Source organism: Chiroxiphia lanceolata, chromosome 6, assembly GCF_009829145.1.
Source record: "Chiroxiphia lanceolata isolate bChiLan1 chromosome 6, bChiLan1.pri, whole genome shotgun sequence".
In the NCBI taxonomy this organism is placed as follows: domain Eukaryota; kingdom Metazoa; phylum Chordata; class Aves; order Passeriformes; family Pipridae; genus Chiroxiphia; species Chiroxiphia lanceolata.
In genome coordinates, this window is record NC_045642.1 from 64,733,867 (window position 1) to 64,755,682 (window position 21,816).

Here is a 21,816-nt window from a genome sequence, read left to right on the forward strand (position 1 = left end):
AACAAGTTATCTGGGAACGTAAAGAGGCAAAGAAACAAAAGAATATTTAACCCTTTCTCCAGTCCAAGGCAGGGGGAGGACCAGAAATATCAAAGGATGTCTCAATTCCTGGCTGGGAGGGTGGGGAGGCCTGGAATAGAATTCCCAGAGAAGCTGTGGTTGGTTGCCCCTGGATCCCTGGAAGTGTCCAAGGCCAGGTTGGAGCAACCTGGGCTGGTGGAAGGTGTCCCTGCCCATGGCAGGGGTGGCACTGGGTGGGCTTTCAGGTCCCTTCCCACCCAAGGTGTTCTGTGATTCCATGGCTCTGCTGGACTCTCTGAGCTTGATCCCCAGTTTATTTTATTTTGGGCTTTTCCCCTTTTGAGCACTGGGTGAGGCATTGTTTCAGAGTTCAGCTCCTCTCCCAGCACAGCCCCCCAGGTCTGGCTGATACAAACTCCGTGGTGAGCAATGCCCTGGGATGGCACCAGGAGCTGAGCAGGAACAAACACACAGCTGTTGTGCCAATCATTCTCGTTTGGGAGCTGTGGGATGGCACCAGGAACAAACACACAACTGCTGTGCCAATCATTCCCATTTGGGAGCCCTCGGAACAAACCTGCAGGTCTCATGGATCCAGGAGGAAAGTCCTCGTTGTGCCCTGGATCTCTGCCTCCCTGCAGGGGTCACTGCTTTGTCCTGCTCTCCCATGGCCACTGTGCCCTGCCTGGGAATAAATATTGTGTCTTGGAAGCCCTTCTCTAGTCCCTGTGTCACATGTGAGCCCCAGGCAGGCTGAAGGAAGCAATTTAACAGGGGGAAGCATCTCTCAGTGGATTTGACAGGAATATCACATTCACTGGGTGAAATAAGGGCAGCAAATTGACTGCAGGGCTCTGGGGAAACCTCTGAGTGCTGGGAGTCTAATGGGTTATTCCCAGATAGAACCAGAGCAGCTTCAAGGGGCTGCAGCAGCAGTGACTGAGCCAGAGTGTCCCTAATGAGCAGCACAGTCCCCGTGTGACTCACTGAGCAGGACCCTCTGACCCCGCTGGGAGAGTAGTTCTGAGAGCTCCAACTCCCACAAAACTCAAGCTGGGGAAGAGTCTGGAGCAGCAGAAGCAGCTGAGGGAGCTGGGGGGGCTCAGCCTGGAGCAAAGGAGGCTCAGGGGGGACCTTCTGGCTCTGCAACCCCCTGACAGGAGGGGGGAGCTGGGGGGGGGTCGGGCTCTGCTCCCAGGGAACAAGGGACAGGAGGAGAGGGAACGGCCTCCAGCTGTGCCAGGGGAGGCTCAGGTGGGACATCAGGAAAAAAAAAATCATGGAGAAGGTTGTAAAGCAACCTGGTGAGCTCAGTGCTGGAGTCCCCATCCCGGGAGGTGCCCAAAAACCATGGGAATGTGGCACTGGGGGATGTGGTTTAGTGGTGAACGTGGTGGTGCTGGTGGAGAGCTGGACTTAAAGGTCTTTTCCAACCTTAACAATTCCATGAGTCTGTTTTACAAACACGTGACAGAAAAGCCTAAAAGAAACCTTGATCCCCAACCCCTCAGGCCACAGGTGTTCCCAGTGAACTCCCAGCTCCTCTGGGCACTGGAGCTCCACGAGGCAGCACCATCTCCCCGTGACAAATGGGGCAGCTTTATCTCCAAACACAGACAACACAAAGCACTCTGATAAGGGCAAGGAATTTGTTTGCTTCTAATGGATTTCTGCCACTGGGAACAGAAATAAATGTCCTGTCAATTTGTAATAAATATATACCTACTTTATCTCTGCTGTTAATCTGAGGAAGCAAAAGCTGTCTAATAAGAAGTGATAATATTTATTTTAACCTCTCCAAATCCTCAATGACACAGAGGAACGTGCATATTCCCAACTCCACGGGGTTTGTAATCCATTCCAGTATTTGGAAATATTACTTGAGGCCATTTGTTATCCCTTTAGATCAAAATAGAAATAGACTGTAAATACAGGTTTTTTTGGTCAAACCCAAAAGGTCACTGACTCTCTGAAGCTTTGACCGTGGTAAAGGAGATGCTGGGACTTCTCTCCAAAGCTGTATCCAGTGGGATGATCACTTCTTATCTGAGAACTCAATTTAAAACCATCCAAATCAGTAAGAAAACACCTTTAAAGCCAGTTTTTGCCAGTGATTTGAAATGAGTTACCTGCAGAGAGACTCAACAGATCTTAATCTGCTACGTGGGACCTGTAAGAACATTTAACATGAAAATCTATCAGCTCCCAGATCACTGTGTTGAACTCGGGGAAGAAATTGCTGTGTTGGTAGAGGAGGAAGAATTGCAACTAAAAGAGAGGGAAGAGGGGCAGGAAAATGTTTCTATCAAAAATAGTGTGGGCACAGGCCCAGGGCAGGGACTGTCCCTGTGCTGGCACTGCTGGGGCACCTCCAGTGCTGGGGGCACTTCTGGGATCTCAGACAAGAGAGACACGGAGGGGCTGGAGCGTGTGCAGGGAAGGGAAGGGCTGGGAAGGGGCTGGAGCAGCAGGAGCAGCTGAGGGAGCTGGGGGGGCTCAGCCTGGAGCAAAGGAGGCTCAGGGGGGACCTTCTGGCTCTGCAACCCCCTGACAGGAGGGGGGAGCTGGGGGGGGTCGGGCTCTGCTGCCAGGGAACAAGGGACAGGAGGAGAGGGAACGGCCTCCAGCTGTGCCAGGGGAGGCTCAGGTGGGACAGGAGGAGGAATTTCCCCCTGGAAAGGGTGGTGAGGCCTTGGCAGGGGCTGCCCAGGGAGGTTTGGAGTGCCCAGCCCTGGAGGTGTCCCAGGAAGGCCTGGCCGTGGCACTCAGTGCTCTGGGCTGGGGACAAGGTGGGCATTGGGCACAGAGGGGATCCATGGGCTGGGAGGGCTTTTCCAGCCTTAGTGACTCTGGGATTCTACGTTTGGAATTGGCTGCTGATGGTGGGAAATGCACAGAGGGCAGTGAAATGTGTCTTCTGACTTTCCTACAGCTCAGTGGGATCGGTGCCACGGAAGGAACAGGACTCAGATCCACCAGGACAAAACTCTGCAGAACTCTGGTGGGCTTAATCAGCCAAAATTTCCAGCCTAAATTAAGTTTCCAGCTCCCATTGCAGTGACCCCCCTGATCACACACACACTGCACACAGGGCTGTGGTGGCTCCTGAGCACTCCAACCCATTCCCATGGGAGTCCATAAAATAAACCAGCACTTGGCAGGAGAGAGCAGGAACCTTGATCAGGGAGGAAAACCTTGGAAAGCACCTCTTACAGGCCAAAAGGCTCCCTAAGGAAATCAGGTGAAGCAGGGACTGTGCTGAGCCAAAAGGCCTGATTTAGGTGAAACCCATCTGGATGAAAATGTCAGACAAGGGGGTGCTAAAAGAAAGGAAAATACAAAGCTTGCTGGTGAGGGATGTCAGAACCAGGAGCTGATCCCATCTTATGGCTTCTCATTTTTCAATAGACGTTGTTCATATGAAAAAACGAGATTTTGGGATCCAAAATTATTAGCATTTGGTTTTGTATAAAGTAGCAAAGTTTGGGTAAGGCTGTTATCCCATCCTTTCCTCTTGTGCCTTACTCCCTTGGCTCAGGTTAGTCAGACTTTGCCAAAAGACTAATTTATGTGCATTTTAAGCATTTTCTAAGACACAAAATCTGGGGAGGAGGAAGAGACAAGGCACCAGAGTGGACAGGGCAGCTCCTGGCTGTGGTTGCTCTCCCACCACAGCTGACTCAGGAAGCATCTGTGGTCCCACATTCCCTGTCTTTCAAGCCTTTCCAAGGGACAAGTTGACATTTCAGAGCTTCCACCCCTGGAACCTGGGGTGGCTGTGAGATTCAAACCCAGGGAACCATCACAAACTGCTCACAGAAGAAACACTGGACCTCCAGAGCAAAGGAAGGATTTTCCCTCCTTGCCAGGGTTTGCTGCCCATCCTTTAATGATGGAGCACGGAGGACTGGGGTGATAAAGGCAGATGGAGCACTTCTCATTTCTGTGCCCCTCCTGCCCCCTGACTGGCACCAGGCCATCAGTCAGTGGCACTGAGTCCCTGGTGCTCCCTGCACACTCCTGCTGCTTCCCAGCACTGCCAGGCTGGGGTTAATGGATCACTGACACCAGACAGATGGGATCGACACAGACAGGGCTGTGGAAGCTCAGGAGGGAACCTCAAGGTGACCTGAGCAGCAAAAGGTGACCTTGGACAGGAAGGTGACAGACAAAAGCTCAGCTTTGGCTGTTCTAAGGCAAAGGAAGCCTTGGACATGTGAGCAGGGGGATTCAGGCTCTCCTTGTCTAAACTCTCTGTTGGCAGAGTAGTTGTGGGAAGGGATGGACACAGGCAGAGCTGGTGGTGGGGTGTGATCATGATAATCAGCATTAGAGAAGATGAAAATGCTGCTTCTTGGGCAGGATTTGCCATTTCACTGATCACAGAATCACCAAGATTGAGCTCTGAGGTCACCAAGTCTGACCATTGCCCAGCAGTGCGTGTTCACCACGTTCTCCAAGTGCCACATCCCTGTTTTTGGAACACTTCCAGGGATGGTGACTCCACCACCTCATTTGCTGCAGCCTTCCACAAACCCTGGACCATTCCATGCTTTCAGGAGCCAAGGGATTACCACACCTTTGGGATCAAGGCAAACATTCACTTTGGCAACACTGAACCAGGGATCTCACTGTTACTGTGTTTCTCCAGATGGAAAGTCAGTTCTGAACTCAAACCATCCTGACATTTTTGGAGTGAACAGGGATCCTCTGTCAGTCTTGGAGAACTCTCAGAAACTATTTCCATTTTCAGGCAATGCGCTTTCTGAGGACACTCTTCCAAACTCTTTCCCAAAGATCTGTGCTCTCAGTGCTTTCCCTCTGCATCCCCTGCACAAAAGCTCTCCCAGCCTTTTCCTCTTCCATCCAACTGTGCAGCTCTCATTTGAACTTTCTAATGGATGCACTTTAGGAAACCAAACCCTTTGGATCTCATTCCTCATTAGCTGGGGAAGGCTGAGCTTTTGTCTTGGCTCAGTTTGGCTCCTCTGTGTGTGATCTGTGGGAGCTGAGCTGGGCTGGCCACGGCACCAGTTGCTAATCCAATTATCCCATTGTGTTCCCCTTCTCCTTGTCAGGGACCTCGTGTCTTCTTTGCACAACATGAAAGACACCCTTAAACCCTGGAGCTAATTAGTTCACACATTAATATTGCCTAAGGCTGCCCAGATCCCTCTGCCTGAGGGGCTGGGAGAGCTGGGGGGGTTCACCTGGAGAAGAGAAGGATCCAGGGAGAGCTGAGAGCCCCTTGCAGGGCCTGAAGGGGCTCCAGGAGAGCTGGAGAGGGACTGGGGACAAGGCATGGAGGGACAGGACACAGGGAATGGCTTCCCAGTGCCAGAGGGCAGGGAGAGATGGGAGATTGGGAAGGAATTCCTGGCTGGGAGGGTGGGGAGGCCCTGGCCCAGGTTGCCCAGAGAAGCTGTGGCTGCCCCTGGATCCCTGGAAGTGTCCAAGGCCAGGCTGGAGCAGCCTGGGCTGGTGGAAGGTGTCCCTGCCCATGGCAGGGGTGGCACTGGATGGGCTTTGAGGTCCTTCCATCCCAAACCATTCCATGATTCCATGATTATTGACCTTGGACCTTTACACCCTGTTTGTATCAGGGAGCTCTGGGCTTTGTGCTGATGGCTCAGCCACTGCAGAGAAGCTTTCAATGGCACAAACCCTCCCTGGCTGCTGGGAAAGACTTAAAGGTTATTGCAAGAATTTTGATAAAGGTGCTACAAGATACAGGGTCCATTTTGGACCTGTAAAACTCAGAGCTGCCTGATTCCCCTTTGGTGATTACAGGGTAACAGGATTACAGCTTCCACACAGCACTGCAATGTATCCCATGAACAGAGAGCCCGGAGATGAACCCTGTTAACTGGGAATGAAATCCCACCAGCATACAAACCATCAAGTGGGGCCTGATCCAGACTTACAGGGCCCAAGGGAGATGAAGCCTCTGCTGTTTTGTTTTTTTTTTTACCTTGGGATAAGGTTTCCATGACCTTAAAGCATCAGTGATTTAAATCCTGCCCGTTTCAGCTGCTCTTCCTGAGTGCTTTGGTCATTCAGAGCCGGGGACCAACAGTGTAAACAATGTTCATTAATAAGGAAATAAATCCTTTGCCAGGACTGCAGGGATTTCAATGAATTTTAAACCTTCCAAACCACATCTCTTGCTCTGTAAGGATTACAGCAGCCAATCGATTCGCCTTGATTCTGGGTGTTCATTTGTTTGGTTTCTTCTAATAAAAGGAACCCCAGGTGTTTATCAGCTGAACAGTTTATTTACAGCACTTTCCTTAAATCATGAACAGGCAGTGAAAGCAAACTGCCCGTGGGAAGGGTGTTGTGAGACCCAAAATGTAGGTGTTGGGTGAGGTTGGGGCTCCTCCAGGGGGACAGGGAACCACCTCCTGCCCTTCTGCAGTGTCCCAGCAGTGGGCTGCAGGATATGGAAATTCCTGTACAGCCCCATTCCACATGGATTGAGGGAAGCTGCTGGTGATATGAATGACTCACTCCCAGCAGCACATTAGGGGACTTTGCTGCCTGCAAACCCACTGCCTGTGCCCTAAATGTGACAAGAAGAAAGGGTTTCTTGCTCAAGCAAAGATAATCCTCTGACAGCCAAGCGAGGATGGGATGAGCCCCGGCTGCTTGATGATCCCCTGGCAGCCAGGAGGGAATGGGATGAACCCCTGCTGTGTTTGTGGGGTCACTGAGCATGGCTGGCCCCCTCCAGGGCTGGACAGCCCTTTCCATGAAGAACAATTTCCTGATATCCAATGAAAAAGCATTGTTTTCCATGCAACAGCTGGGAGGAACTACAACACATCAAGCACCTTCTCTCAGTATATTCCTGTGTGTTATCACGTTGTTGGAAGAGGAAGAAGTTCCCAAACACTTCCAACCAACTGCTGGCTACTGAAAAATACTTCTTGGAAAATCCACAGGCATTCAGGCAGGTCTGTGCTGGGAAAGGGCACAACTAGGGGCACTAAACTGAACCTTATAAAGGCTGGCACTGCATTTTGGGTTTTCTTTAAATAGAGGCTCATTTAGGTCTTCAGCACTAAAATACAAAACATTATTTTCATAAAATCATGGGATCCCAGACTGGCTTGGGTTGGGAGGGACCTCAAGGTCCATCCAGTGCCACGCCTGCCATGGGCAGAGACACCTTCCAGCAGCTCAGGTTGCTCCAAGCCCTGTCCAACCTGGCGTTGGACACTTCCAGGGATCCAGGGGCACCCACAGCTTCTCTGGGCACCAATTTTTGGAGTGGGTTGTGCAGAGCAGGATCTCAGAGAGGAAAAAGGCAAGATCTACCATCAAGTCCTGCTGTGGGCAGAGGAACTCCAGTATCTCCAGAACACAGCCAACCCATACCCTGCCATAACTCCACATTTGGTCCTTCATCTCCTGCTCAACTTTGGCTGCAACATCCACAAGGTTCAACATTTATCAACCAGGACAAAAAGCCTTTTCCCAGACATCCCATTTCCTTGGGGATCCAGGCTGGAAGAACAGCCAATGGCTGAGAGCCTGAGCTCCTCTCGTGCCAGACTGCCTGTGACAGGCTGCTGGAAATGCTTTGTACTTGTAATGTAATATGAAAATCAATTAAAAAACTCCTCTTCCTTAATTAAGGCCAAACACATGTGTGAAACTGTGTGACAGGTTGTTCAATAATGCAGCTGGAGCGGGGAGATGGGAGAGCAAACAGCACTGGGAGGTGTTTACAGCTCAGGGTGAGAAGCAGCTGATCTGAACGGGAATGGCAGATGTTTTCCCTCCGTGTCCAACAAGTGTCATTGCCCAAAATAAGGGAAGAAACACTTCAGTGCAGCTGACAGGAATGTGGGAACAAGGATGGGCAAGTCCTGACTGTGCAGCACCTCCATCAGCCCCTCCCCTGCTGCTCCACCTTGGCCCTCCTGGGTCAGTGCCAGCCCAGCCACCCTCCCACCCCTCCCTCAGCAGAGCACAGGGATCAACTCCAGGGTTTTCTGTGGAGGTGAGGATGGGCAGGCTTCAAATCTCCAATCCTTCAGCTTCTGCAGTTTAATTTCCCACCTGCCCAGCCAGAAGGAGCATTTGGAGCAGTCCTGGTGCATTTGGGGTTGTTTTGACACATGTAGGGATGTGCCACTGAAACTCAGGGGCACTGAGTCAGCCCTTGGGTTGGAAGGGACCTTAAAACTTGTCTCCTTCCACGCCCCTGCCATGGGCAGGGACACCTTCCACTAGCCCAGGCTGCTCCAAGCCCCGTCCAACCTGGCCTTGGACACTTCCAGGGATCCAGGGGCAGCCACAGCTTCTCTGGGCAACCTGGGCCAGGGCCTCCCCACCCTCATGGGGAAGGATTCCTTCCCAATATCCCATCTACCCCTGCCCTCCTTCAGCTCAAAGCCACTGGTGGTTTGCAGCAGGCAGTGTCTTACACTCTGTCTGGGAGGAAGACAGGGAAGACTATTCTGCCCTGAGAGAGGTGGCAAAGGAAGCCAAGGCCTCTCCATCACTGACACACAGAGCAAAGCACTCAAACACCTTTTGTGCCTCTGCTCTGTCTCACAGAGATTTATGATTCCAGGCAACACTGCCTTTATTCTACACCATGTGCAGTTGCAGCCTAAAGATGTGTTTGCTCTGTGGGAAATGAACAGTCCTGAACAAACCTGGAGCCATTTGGGAGCTGCTCCTGCACAGCCAGGGCCCAAAGCAGTGCAGGACAGGAGAGGATGGATTGCAGGAGCATCCCTGGGTCAAAGTGCTGTGCAGGGAGAAGAGCCCCACTCCTACAAAAAGAATCCTTTTCCTGTGTGAAGCAGAGGTAGGAGAGGAGTGGGGCTGATGGTCCTGGGAGAGGGCAGCTCCCGGGGGGCTCCCCAAATGCCTGGGATTGAGATGGCACTGGGGCTAAAGTGGGAGGGGAGAGGGGACAGGAGGCTGTGTTTTAACCCCAAAAGCCTCCCAGGGTGCAGGGCAATGGACCTGTGCTCAGGGTCACTGCTGACGAGTGACACAGACCTGAGATGAAGCAGCTCCAGGAAACAGAGTCTCTGTTTTTAAACAGAATCCCTTGTGGAGTCAGACAGGCTCCTCAGCACCACAGAGAGACTGGATTTAGCTATTCCAGTGGCACTGCTCAGTCAGGATCAGATCCTTGTCCTTCCCTAGTAACAGCACAGACCTACAGGGTCAAAAACCTGGAGCTCCCCTGAAGTCATGGAATAAACCTGTAGACACAGTGCCCACAAGCTCAGGTGACTCCTGAGTCCTCAGCCAGAAACTCATTCCCTCATTAAACCCTGGGCTGGCCTCCCTGCACACAAATGCAGACACTGGTTCAGTGGGTTCAGTAACTCCCAACTAAGATAACACAACATCTGTTCTCCCTTCATTTGCTCCCCTCACAATTCCACTGGTGCCTTAAACCCAGCAGGGAGGAAATTGGAGCTGTTGGAGCGAGTCCAGAGGCCACGGAGCTGCTCCAAGGGCTGGAGCCCCTCTGCTCTGGAGCCAGGCTGGGAGAGCTGGGGGGGTTCCCCTGGAGAAGAGAAGGCTCCAGGGAGAGCTGAGAGCCCCTTGCAGGGCCTAAAGGGGCTCCAGGAGAGCTGGAGAGGGACTGGGGACAAGGCATGGAGGGACAGGACACAGGGAATGGTTTCCCAGTGCCAGAGTGTGGTACCTTGTCCCACTGTATCCTGGAATCCCTCTGGTCTGTTCAGAGCATCACATCCCCCTCCCACCCCTCCCTCTGTGCCCAGGGGAGGCAATGTCCATATTTCACTTCCCAAACTTCCCCAGCAATCCCAGAGAGTGGCAGATCCACACCACAGCTTCAGAGGATTCGTGTTCTGTTCCTTTTACCCCCTGCAGGTGATTTGACAACACATTTCTTCCCCTGACACTTATCAACGAGTCAGTCCTTTCCACAAGGACAAAAGTAAAATTCCTGGTTTTACTCAGACCACCAGTTAGAGCTGTGCCCTCCCCAGCTGTTTTCTTATTCCTGGAGAACTGACATTTTCCTGCTTGTGCTGGACACTGCTGTAAGCACAGAGTTCAGCCCAGCCTGGACAAACTCCCTGTGCCAGTAGCAGGAGGATCAAGCACAGAATTGTTCTGATGACCTTCAGTGTAGGACACACATGACCAGCAAAATTGCCCCTGATGTGCCTGAATCACAGCCCTGCAGAATTTAAGGGCTCATCTTCCTCTTGCCACGAACAAGAAAAAGGACTTACCTTGTGTTTGACAATTAAAAAAGTGATTTTTCAGGACTGTTCACCATTTTAGTCCCTGTTCATCTCCTCCCCTGCCCTGCCCTGTCGCCCCAGAACATGAACCTTTCCTGGCTTAGTCTCACCATCAAAGACATTTCTGGCAGAAAGAGAAAAATCCCCCAAAAAACGTTGTACGTGGTGAGTTTTTGAAGCAGAGGGAGAACTCTGTGTCACTGTGGCTCTGCAGTTCATTACAGAACTCCCTGCCCCAGGACAGTGCACTCTGCAAGCCACAATTTCATTTTAATAGGGGAGGATCTTATCCATGTGGATGAATTCCTGAGGGGAGGGAATGACGGGGATGGAATCAGGATTCTCTCAGCACTGACAGGACAGAGGCACAGATTAAACACTATAAAATCCTGTCTGAACACAAGAAAACATATTTTTTCCTGTGAAGGTGGGCACAGGTTGGCCAGAGAAGCTGTGGCTGCCCCTGGATCCCTGGAAGTGTCCAAGGCCAGGCTGGAGCAACCTGGGCTAGTGGAAGGTGTCCCTGCCCAGGGCAGGGGTGGCACTGGATGGGCTTTGAGGTCCCTTCCAACCCAAACCAGTCTGGGATTCTGAGACAGAGAGAAAGCAGTGTCCTGGCCCTGCTGCAGTTTCTGGGCCTTTCCACAGGAAGCTGACAGGAATCCTAAGGCACTATGCTAATGGATTTGGGAATATTAAAGAGCTCCCTGCTGTGCACTCACGTCCCTGTGCCATCTCTGCCGAGCACAGGCAGCTCCCATGGCTGGGACAAACCCAGGAATGAGGCAGACACGGCCCCAGCCCCTTTTCCAGGTGTCTAAAGGGAAGAAGAAGCTCTTGGAGCAGAGCTCAGACCTTGGTTTGGTCAGCACAGAGAAGACTGAGCTGATCCATGGGGACTGCACCTCTCCATGTGCCCCAGGCCATCATCACTTCCCAAAATTCCTTCCTGTCAAAGAGCCCAGGCCATGACACCCCACCCCAGGGATCATGGCTGTCCCTGCTGCCCCTGGGGCCTGTGGGAGGCTGGCACAAAACCCCCTGCCAGAATCCCTGGGGATTTACACCTGGCACTGAAAATCCAGGCCAATTATCTCAGTGGTCAGTAGCACAACGAAACCTTGCAAAATGTGGTTTGTGTGCACTCATGGAATCCCAGACTGGTTTGGGTTGGAAGGGACCTCAAAGCCCTTCCAGTGCCACCCCTGCCATGGGCAGGGACACCTTCCACCAGCCCAGGTTGCTCCAACCTGGCCTTGGACACTTCCAGGGATCCAGGGGCAGCCACAGCTTCCCTGGGAATTCTATTTCAGGGCCTCCCCACCCTCCCAGCCAGGAATTCCTTCCCAATATCTGAATAACGCTTAATTCCAGCCCCAGGACCTGCTCCAGGCAGCTCAGGATTTCCAGAGAACAGATAGAGCAGGACTGGGGGAGAGATGCCAGGCCATGATGGTCCTGTTGGGATGCACGTGCTCTCCAGGCACAGCTGCCAGGAGGACTGGGAGCTCTTTGCTTTTAACATAAAACAAACACGCTCCTTCCCCTCTGCCCTTCAGGTCACACATTCCATTTGTATTCTTCTCCTCCTGAATCCACAGTGGAGAGTAATTGCCTGGGAGTGAGTGACTGGACTGCACAAGCAGGAGGGTTGCTAATTCTGGGGTCATTATCCTGCTGGGGAATGGAGGAGCCAGAGCTGGCAGCTGAGATGAGATTCTGAAGGCAAACACTTGTTATAGTCAGCTCTTAAATGATTCACTCTGAAACACAAGTTTGGGCCACTAATTACAAGAATGCAAAACTTTTTACTATTGAACAGAGAAGTCCATCAAGGAAAACTGGCCTTTCCTCAACAGAATCATGGAATCCTGGAATGGTTTGGGTTGGAAGGGACCTTAGAAACCATCTTATTCCACCCTCTGCCCTGGGCAGGGACACCTTCCACCAGCCCAGGTTGCTCCAACCTGGCCTTGGACACTTCCAGGGATCCAGGGGCAGCCACAGCTTCTCTGGGCAACCTGGGCCAGGGCCTCCCCACCCTCCCAGCCAGGAATTCCTTCCCACTATCCCATCTAACCCTGCCCTCTGGCAGTGGGAAGCCACTCCTCTGTCTATGTCCTCTCACAGTCTCCCAAGCCCCACATCCCTTTCCAATCCCCTCTCCCTGAGCAGCTCTGATGCCACTGGATCCCAGGCCCTGGTAGCCAGGTTTTTTAGCCAGACTACAGAAGGCCACCCATGTGACTTTTGGATCAGGAAAGCAACTCCTAATATTGCCAACCAGCTGTAACCCATTCCCACAGCACTCCCAGTGTCGCTGAGGGCTCACAGGGAGTTGGGCTCTCACGGGGGTGTTTCCCAACCTCACGTGCAGACGGGAGCACCTGGGCTTTGTCTCTCCATAGGATGCCCTGGAGCATCCCAGCTCCTGATTAAATCAAATGCCAGCTTGGATTCTGTCTCAAAACTTTTCTGCAGATCTTGGTGTTCAGCTGCTGAGCAGAGCCCATCACAAATTATTAACGAGTGAGTTCCATCTCCCTGTGCCCCTTTATTAGGCTGCTCAGCAGAGCCAAACCTTCAAAGTCCAGAGAGTGAAAGGATTGAGAAGCAGTGGGTTATTGAGAGAGGTGTGTAAATCCTGCCATTAATAACGGTTTAAAGGCAGGGAGTGTACACAGGGATAATTCCTCAGGCAGAGCCAGGAGTAGTCCAGACAATGGCAACAGCATCTCTAATTAAAGGATGAGTCAGTGATTAATTAAACTTCTTTTAGAAAGAAAATAGACACAAAATCCCCCCCTTCTGGAGACTTGCAGGCCATGCACTGGGCACAGGGAGGGGGACTCCCCAACACCTGGGGCTGCTCCAGCCCAAACTACCTCCAGGCCACCATTCCCACTGTTATTGTCCGTGCCTCCCTCCGTGAATACAATCCATGGAATTTGATGCTGGTTTGGATTTACCAGTGACATTTTACTGCCAGGTTTTCTTTAAATCCTCTCCCTTGCTGGCACGCTCACCTCCACATCCCCCAGGAGGGGTTTCCCTGCTGCTCCAGCAGTGCTGCCCAGATGTTCATTGCTCTGATCTCCACAGGAAGTGCTGTCGGCACCGAGGGGCTGATCCAAGACTGTCCATCCTCTCCTGGGAACAAAGCAGGGACAAATCATTTGTCTCTTCCCAGCATTCAACCAAACTGCTGCTTTTCCAGCATTCCCTTTCACAGGCTGAGGACTCACCCTGGGCCAGTGGAAGGTGTCCTGTCTATGGCAGGGGCTGGAACTGGAGGGGCTCGAAGGTCCCTTCCAACCCAACCCACCCTGTGATTCCATGATAATTCGGTCCCCTCCTGATGTCCATGTGTACATCTCACCCATCATCACCTGATTCCCAAGTTGCAGAGACACCTGCCACTAGGGCAGGATGCTCCAGGACTCCTCCAGCCTGGCTCCCCCTCTCCCAGTTCCCAGTGCCAGTGCCGTGCCCACCCGGCTCTCCCAGCAGGGCTCGGGCTGGTTTGGCTCCACGGATGGAAAGTTCACCCTGACTTGCCCAAGGCAGAAATATGGTGATGGCCTCAGTCGTTCCAAATGTCATGTTTTTTCCCTGTGTTTCAGCACAAAACCACCCTGACATTTCAAATCCCTGCTCAGATTTCAATGAGGGGTCACTCAGGGCCGGTTGGGAATCGCTGCAGTGCTTCCCACCTGTTATCCCTGCAGTGCTTCCCACCTGTTATCCCTGCAGTGCTTCCCACCTGTTATCCCTGCAGTGCTTCCCACCTGTTATCCCTGCAGTGCCTCCCACCTGTTATCCCTGCAAAGTCCATAAACGCTGCGAAACGAAGGAGCTGCCTTCCTGGGAAATTCAGATGCCACTGATCAAATGAATATCTGACCCCATCCTGCAGAAATGATGAGCTATAAATGCAGATTGCAGGGGAGCTGTGTTTTAGGGGCAGGTCTGGGGGAGCAGCATGGTGTGTGCCCTGCTCACAGAGCGTGGGGCTGATTGGGATCCAAACCTCTGGTTTTGCTGGTTTTCTCTGGTTCAAATTCTAAATACAAGTGGTTCATTAAATGCTTTTTAAATTCATTTATGCAGCAACCACCTGACACCCGGGTAGTGCACTAGGAAGGCTGTATTTTATATGTATATGTAAGATTGGGAATTTTATTATAATTCTAGAGAACTGTAAATTTGCAAGCAAGAAGAAGCAGGCTCATAGTTACAAAAGGGGTAGAATTGGTTATATATTACTGAAAAAATAAGACCAGCTTCCCCTGGAGTATCCACAGGGATCACTCCAACTGGGGGCTCAGTCCAACATTGGATTTGTCCCCTGGTCCCTCAGCTCAGTGCCACTGGGCCACTGGCCAGTTCTCAGAACAAGCTGGTTCTCAGAAGTTGGTTTAATAAGTCAAAGAGACACCAATTTATTCAATCAAATCAGTGCTCAAATTTGGGAAATCTTATTTTCCTCTGTATCCCCAGCTTTGCACTGACATGGATTGTGTTGGTGTCAGTGAGAGGAATCAAGTCAAGCAGTCAAGGAAAGAATCATGGAATTCCAGACAGGTTTGGGTTGGAAGGGACCTCAAGGCCCACCCAGTGCCACCCCTGCCATGGGCAGGGACACCTTCCACCAGCCCAGGTTGCTCCAACCTGGCCTTGGACACTTCCAGGGATCCAGGGGCAGCCACAGCTTCTCTGGGCAACCTGGGCCAGGGCCTCCCCACCCTCCCAGCCAGCAATTCCTTCCCAATATCCCATCTAGCCCTGCTCCTTCCAATGTCTGACCACCCTTTCCAGGAAGAAATTCCTGAGGAAGAGGCTGCCCCAGAAATACCTGGCTCCTGCAGCAGCAGGTGAGGGACAGACCAGTCTGTGGGTCTGCTCTGGTGGCACCTTGTGCTCAGCCAAGGGACAGCTTTGTGACTCTTGCAGCAATTCACATCCAGGGATGATCAGAGAGACACAAAAAGCTTTGTAGTCCTGCTCGTGGTGTCCTCCCACACCCCCACAGGGCCTTTGATTAGTTATTGGGTTCGTTCCCTTATTCCCTCCAACTGCAGTGCACAGACAGGAATTCATTGCAGGCTTTGGATTAATCTTAAAAACCACTGACAGAGAAAAGACTTTGAGGCCAGTTCCTAATGCGTCATCTCCAAACTGCCACTGAACTTCCAGATCCCCTTTGAGGGCACAAAGCATTTGAAAAAGTTTCCTGATGTGACACAAAACTTTCAGTGTCAGAGATCTTACAATAGACCCTGTTTGGCTGCTGGTCCCATGGAGAGATTTGAAACCATCAAGCAACAAGTCTGCCTGTTCAAGCCCGTGGCTTTTGTTGGATATTTCCCTGGCATGAGGTGGGAAATCGTGGAGCCCCATTGTCCAGGAGATGAATGTGTTCTCCCTGGAAAGCCTTCGGAGGTTTTAAGAGCAGATTCTGCCTCGGAGTTTCATGTTCCTCTCCAGATCTCGAGCAATGGCTCCTGCTTTGAGGTTCTTTATCTTCCCTCATCCTTTCTTCTTTAAGGAGCAATTTTTTGCTCTTCCTCATGCTGGAATGAACCTCCATGTGGGAATCTGAGAGCACAAAGGATCAAAGTGTCCAGCCCTGCAGAACTGACAGAAATGTCTGCGGGTTTCCAGCAGCACCGACACCACATCCCTGCCTTTCAGTGGCCCGGGATTGTCAGGGCACTGGGAAAGGCAGCCTTGGAATGACATCCTGGGCTCAGACTCCATCCCTCTGGGCTCAACCTGGGCAGGACTGAGTCATCCTGATGTGAAGCATCTGGAGCTGTGAACACCATCTGTGGAGCTGCTCAAGGTACTTCTGAGCAGCTGCTGGGAAGGAAAAACCAGACCCAGCTCTATCCAAAAGGGAAGTCTAAGAAGTCCATGTTTTCCCCAGCAGAAACAGTTTTCCCAGAACCCATTGCCTGGATCCCATGTTGTGGTGGGAAGGTCCCACCAAGCCTGGGTGTCTGTGCATCCTCCTGGAGCACCACAGGACATGGATGCTGTTTCCCCAGGGGGGTTGTCCTCCTGTGAGCATTCCAGGTACACCATCAATCCACATGGAACAAGCCAGGCCACCAGGCACCAGGGGAGAGAGCCCAGCTCCAGAGAAAAGGGGGATCCAGCCCTTCCCACTCCCGAGCTCCATTCCAGGCACACAAAGCAGAGCACAGCCCTAGGCTGGGTTAACACGGGCAGGAAGGGTGTTGGGATGGGAATCCCCAGGCCTGGATTCTTCTCTGGCAGCTTTGGGAAGCTCCCCAAGGAGGCTGAGTGAGAAACTCCTGGGGAGGTGCAGATCCCTGCCAGCAGCACCCTCTGAGGTGCCCACTGCTCCAGGGAAGGACAGGGATCAATCCAGCTCCCAGGGGCTTTCCTTGGTATCTCTCACTTCCAAAGTGCCATCCAAATCCAGGATTTCCCTTTTCTTTCCCTCAGGGATAATACACAGGGATGCTGGGCCTCCCTGACAGCTCTTCTGGCATCCAGGGAGAGCACGAGCTCGGGTCATTCAAGGTCCTGCCCCGTGGAATGAACATGGAAGGGGAAGGTTTCATCCCCTGCTGTTCACCAGGAACACTCAGCATCCAGGGAAAAGGAGAGACTTTGCTGGGTGAAGACAGGAAGGAAAAAAGCAGGGACTTGGGTTATAAAAGATCCATTTTCACATTCCCTCTCCAGCTGTCCCAGGGATGTTTCCCTGTGGAAGGCCCTGTCCCAGGGCAGCAGGGACTCAGCAAAGTGCTTTTAGCACTTCCAGCAGTGCAAACCCCCCCAGGAAGGGAAGTGGTGGGGGGGGGAAGAACTGCTGTGCCACTAAGGTGAGCATTAAAAAATACAGCTTTTGCCCATGAAATATTTAGGACAGAACACATCCATATTTATACTCCAATCAAACAGAATGGGAAAGTTCTTCTGGCGTCAGCTTTTGGAAACCAAAACAAGCCCGGCCTGACAACTGCTCTTCCAGAAAGGAAATCAGAAGTCTGGGGAGGAACAAATGTTCAGAGCACAGAGTTTGGGAACCACTGCCCAAGGCAGGCTTGGAATGCCAGCAGGAATGACAGTCAGCAAATCCAGAGAGCCCAGAGGCTTCCCAGCCCTGGAATGTCCCAGGCCAGGTTGGAGCAACCTGTGCTAGTGGAAGGTGTCCCTGCCCATGGCAGGGGTGGCACTGGATGGGCTTTAAGGTCCCTTCCAACCCAAACCATTCCATGATTCCATGATTTGTGGATACATCTGTAACTCTCTCAGGCTGTTTGGGATGCCTGGCCATGGTTGTGGGGTGTCTGGCCATGGTTGTGGGGTGTCTGGCCATGTTTTTGGGATGCCTGGCCATGGGTTTGGGGTGTCTGGCATGGTTGTGAGGTGTCTGGCCATGTTTTTGGGATGCCTGGCCATGGGTTTGGGGTGTCTGGCCACGGTTTTGGGGTGTCTGGCCATCAGGTTCCAGCCACTGATGTCACAGAAACAGCCCCACGTGGAATAAGATTCTGCAATTTTACTCCCTGTGAGTAAACAAAATTACTTCTTCTTAAAAATCCAAAGGTAACCACAGTCCTTTCAAACTGTGTGAAAGGGTGGGGAGTGGATCCCTGTTCCCAAGACATTAATCAAATCCTGGCCCAATTTAATGATGGCAGCAGCCATGTGCAGCTTTCAGAACATCCAAAGGGCTCCTGTTGGAGTTATTTGATCTCAGGCTTTTCGTTCAATGTTTTCAGAGACTCTGAAATGTCTGAGAAGCTTCATGTCCTGAATAGGGAAGGAATCACAGGACTAATATTACTATTTATTACGATTTTTCCCCCTCAAGCAAAGCTAAATTTCCTTCTTGAAGACTCAGGGTAATGTGAGGGACATAAACACCCATGTTTAGTGTTTTGATCAGGCACAGAAGAAAGCAAATCATGAGCTCGTCTCTCTGAGCTGCCAAAGTTGGGGATGATGCTGGGAAATAACGAGGTGGGGGTTAGGAATGAAGTTTGTGTGAAGGTAAGGCAGCATTCCAGCATCCCCCTCGGCACCACAAACAGGCCTTTGATGAAACTTTCAGGAAGGGTTTAATCTTTCTCTTTTATCTTCTCCCACACTCTCCTCTGCTTCCTCAGAGCAGCACCCACCGAGGAGCAGATGGTCCAGGAGGAGAGAGACCTCTCCTCAAGGTGAGAGGGTTCTCTGTGGCTTGTTGGAGGAGAGAGCCCAGTTCCAGGTGCTGGATATTCCCAGAGGGACCACGGGCCCTGGCCTGGCCCACGGACAGCAGGCACAAACAGCATCCTCGGGACAGAACTGACTCAGCAGGAGCTCTGGGTGTGTCCATCCTCTGCTCCCTGGGAAGGGCTGAGTATTCCCTGAGAGGAGACTCCCTCTGCAATGGCAATGGTGGCACTGCCTGGTAGATGGAGGATGCTGCTTCCAGCCTTTCCTTGCTGGGGTTTATTCCTCATGGAGCTGTGCTGCCACAGGAGCACAGGCTCCTCTGGGCCCAGAAACCACCATCAGGAGGAGATCCCAGTGCACAGATGTTCCTGTTGTCACCTACTGGTGGCCTTCACCTCCATAAACCCCCTTCCTCTGGAGAGCCAACTTGGAGCGTGTCCCTCTGCTCTGTGCCACAGCTGCACCTCCAGAATCTCCCTTTAATCCATATTTTCTGAAAAAATTGCCTTCTTGGCTCTCTGCCTCCCTCCAGGCACCTCATGGAATCAGAGACTGGTTTGGGTAGGAAGGGACATAAAGCCCATCCAGTGCCACCCCCTGCCATGGGCAGGGACACCTTCCACTAGTCCAGGCTGCTCCAAGCCCCATCCAACCTGGCCTTGGACACTTCCAGGGATCCAGGGGCAGCCACAGCTTCTCTGGGCAACCTGGGCCAGGGCCTCCCCATCCTCACAGGGAAGGATTTCCCAATAGTCCACCTTGCCCAAGGGATGGAGGACCAGGACAAGGGGAAATGGCTCCCCACTGCCAGAGGGCAGGGTTAGGTGGGATATTGGGAAGGAATTGTTCCCTGTGAGGGTGGGGAGGCCCTGGCCCAGGTTGCCCAGAGAAGCTGTGGCTGCCCCTGGATCCCTGGAAGTGTCCAAGGCCAGGTTGGATGGGGCTTGGAGCAGCCTGGGAGCAGTGGAAGGTGTCCCTGCCATGTCTAGACAGAAAACAGCTTTCCCTGAGGAACAGAACAGGCACTGGAGTCTTTCTTCAGGTAAGAAACAGAGGGAGCAGCTTCCAGAGCAGATAATTCCAGCAGTGCAATGAAACCATTCCAAGGGGTGTCTGAGCAGGGCTGAGTTGTGCTGGGAAGGGTCAGGAGCAGGGAAAGGTGATGGACTCCAACACACACACTGCACTGATCTCAGCTGCCCATCCCCAGCAGAGCCCAGAGATGTTCCCAGCCCTGTCCTGGGAGCTGCACTGGGGGATTCCCTGGAGGATCAGGATGGAGAGTTCAAGGATGAACTGCCCTCCCCCTTCACTGAGCTGCCTTGTTCACATCAAACCACAGCAGCCACAGCTGGGAAGGGGAACAGCTGGAAACTCAGAACAGAAACTGTCTCTGGAATCACTGCCTGTTTGTGCTACAAGAGTATAACACCTTTTTTTTCTTTATTGTTCTCCAGACACACTGTGGTCTCATTGAAAGACTCAGCAAAATGTGATATCACCCATGTGGAAAGTAGGGAAAAAAAGGAGTGAATTCCTTTACTGGTCTGAAAACTGCTGGATGTCTCTTCAACACTTATTTTGGAAGGATTTGCTGGTGCAGGATCCCCTACACCCCATTCCCAGGTGTGAGTAATGAAATTAAATTAGAATTAATTGCAGACAATCTATTCCCTGTCAGAGCAAAATGGTTGGGAAACACATGGCAGGGACACCTCTTCCTGCAGTAACAACTCCAGCGTGCAAAGGGAAGGATGAAGTTGGTCTTACACACCAAAAACCGGAACAAATTTCCCTGGACACTCACTTTCCATGTTCCTTTCTGTGCTCCCTGTTGTGCCACAATGCCCAGAACCCAGCACAGCAACGTGGGCAGGAAAATCTGGGGGGAGGCCACATCCCTGTGGTTTTGGACACTTCCAGGGACGGGCACTCCACCACCTCCCTGGGCAGCCCCTTCCAATGCCTGACAACCCTTTCTGTGAAGACATTTTCCCAAATATCTGACCTAAGCCTGCCCTGGAGCGACTTGGGGCCATCAGTGTTTGTCCCTCCCATGTCCAAGGCACTTCACTGATAATATCAGTTATTGGTGTTGCTGTGATCATCCTCTCATTACTGCAGGATTTCTTAATGGAGCTTCCTACAGAGCAAATCCCACCTTCCCTCTGGATGCCAACCAGCTCCAAAGGGAACAGTTAAACAGGTTTGTGCAGAGTGAGGCAAACACTGAACCAAACTCATCCCCAGAGCCATGATTTGGCCTTTGCCCAGAGAAGCTGTGGCTGCCCCTGGATCCCTGGAAGTGTCCCAGGCCAGGTTGGAGCAGCCTGGGCTGGTGGAAGGTGTCCCTGCCCATGGCAGGGGTGGAATGGGATGAGCTTTAATGTCCCTTCCAACCCAAACCAGTCTGGGATGCTGGGAGTCTGTAAACAGGCTGGTTCTTTGGGAATTGAGGAAATCACGGAATCTTCACAGAACCCCAGAGTGATTTGGGTTGGAAGGGACCTGAAAGCCCATGAAGATCCATTCCCACCCCCTGCCAGGGGCAGGACACCTCTCAGATGACTCAGATATTCCCTCAACAAATCCCTGTTTGTCACCTAAATTTATGGATATGTGAGACTGTGGGGAAAGTGTTTCTTGGCTTCTACAGCTCGTACAGAAACACTATTTTGTTATTCATTAAATGTCTAAATAAATAATGCACTGCTGTGCTGCTCGGGAGCCTTTTTTTTCCCCTCCCCTCATAATTTGGATATGAAAAGTTGAAAAATTAAAAAGTTTTGCAGCCTAACTGGATGTTTAATCCTCTCTGCAAGCCTGGGTAAGGGTTTCATACCTGCAGGCCCTGGTGCATAATTACCATGCCCTGCTCCCTTCGTGGGGTTGCTCTACAAGAAGGTTCTGGATGGCATCAGAAAACACCTTCCCTAATTTTAGTATGCAAAGTTCTAATTACAGTATGAATTTTTTATTTCTTAATTCTTTACCGTTTTTACTCACCCTCCGGGTACTGCAATGTAATTAATTCTGCTTTACTTTTTTTCTAATAGATTTATGTGTATTATCATATATATTGAATTTTCAGCTCTGTAGCTTTTTTTCATTTTTATTGCTTCCCACGCTGACAGTGTTCACTTCATTAAAAACATGTAATCCCTGAGCTGTGATCAAGACATAATTGCACTTTTTTTGTGTTATAATAACATGCATGTTTTTTCCTATTTTATTGCTGAACCCCTGTTATGCTTCTATGACTTTGAGCAACCTCCCAACCTGCAAGGAGATTCCAGGCTGGAATTAAGGCTTTAGGGGAACTGTGAGCTCAGTTTCCATGCAA

General features: G+C 51.6%; 1 long non-coding RNA gene across 3 annotated transcripts in view; it reads right to left on the reverse strand.

The window, feature by feature from the left end:
* LOC116788766 overlaps positions 1 to 21,816 on the reverse strand; it is a 68,231-nt gene that overhangs the window by 13,305 nt on the left and 33,110 nt on the right. For all 3 annotated transcript variants that reach the window (XR_004357759.1, XR_004357760.1, XR_004357761.1), the window contains exon 4: positions 13,301 to 13,424. This is a non-coding gene — a long non-coding RNA (uncharacterized LOC116788766). The remainder of the gene's footprint in view (positions 1 to 13,300; positions 13,425 to 21,816) is intronic.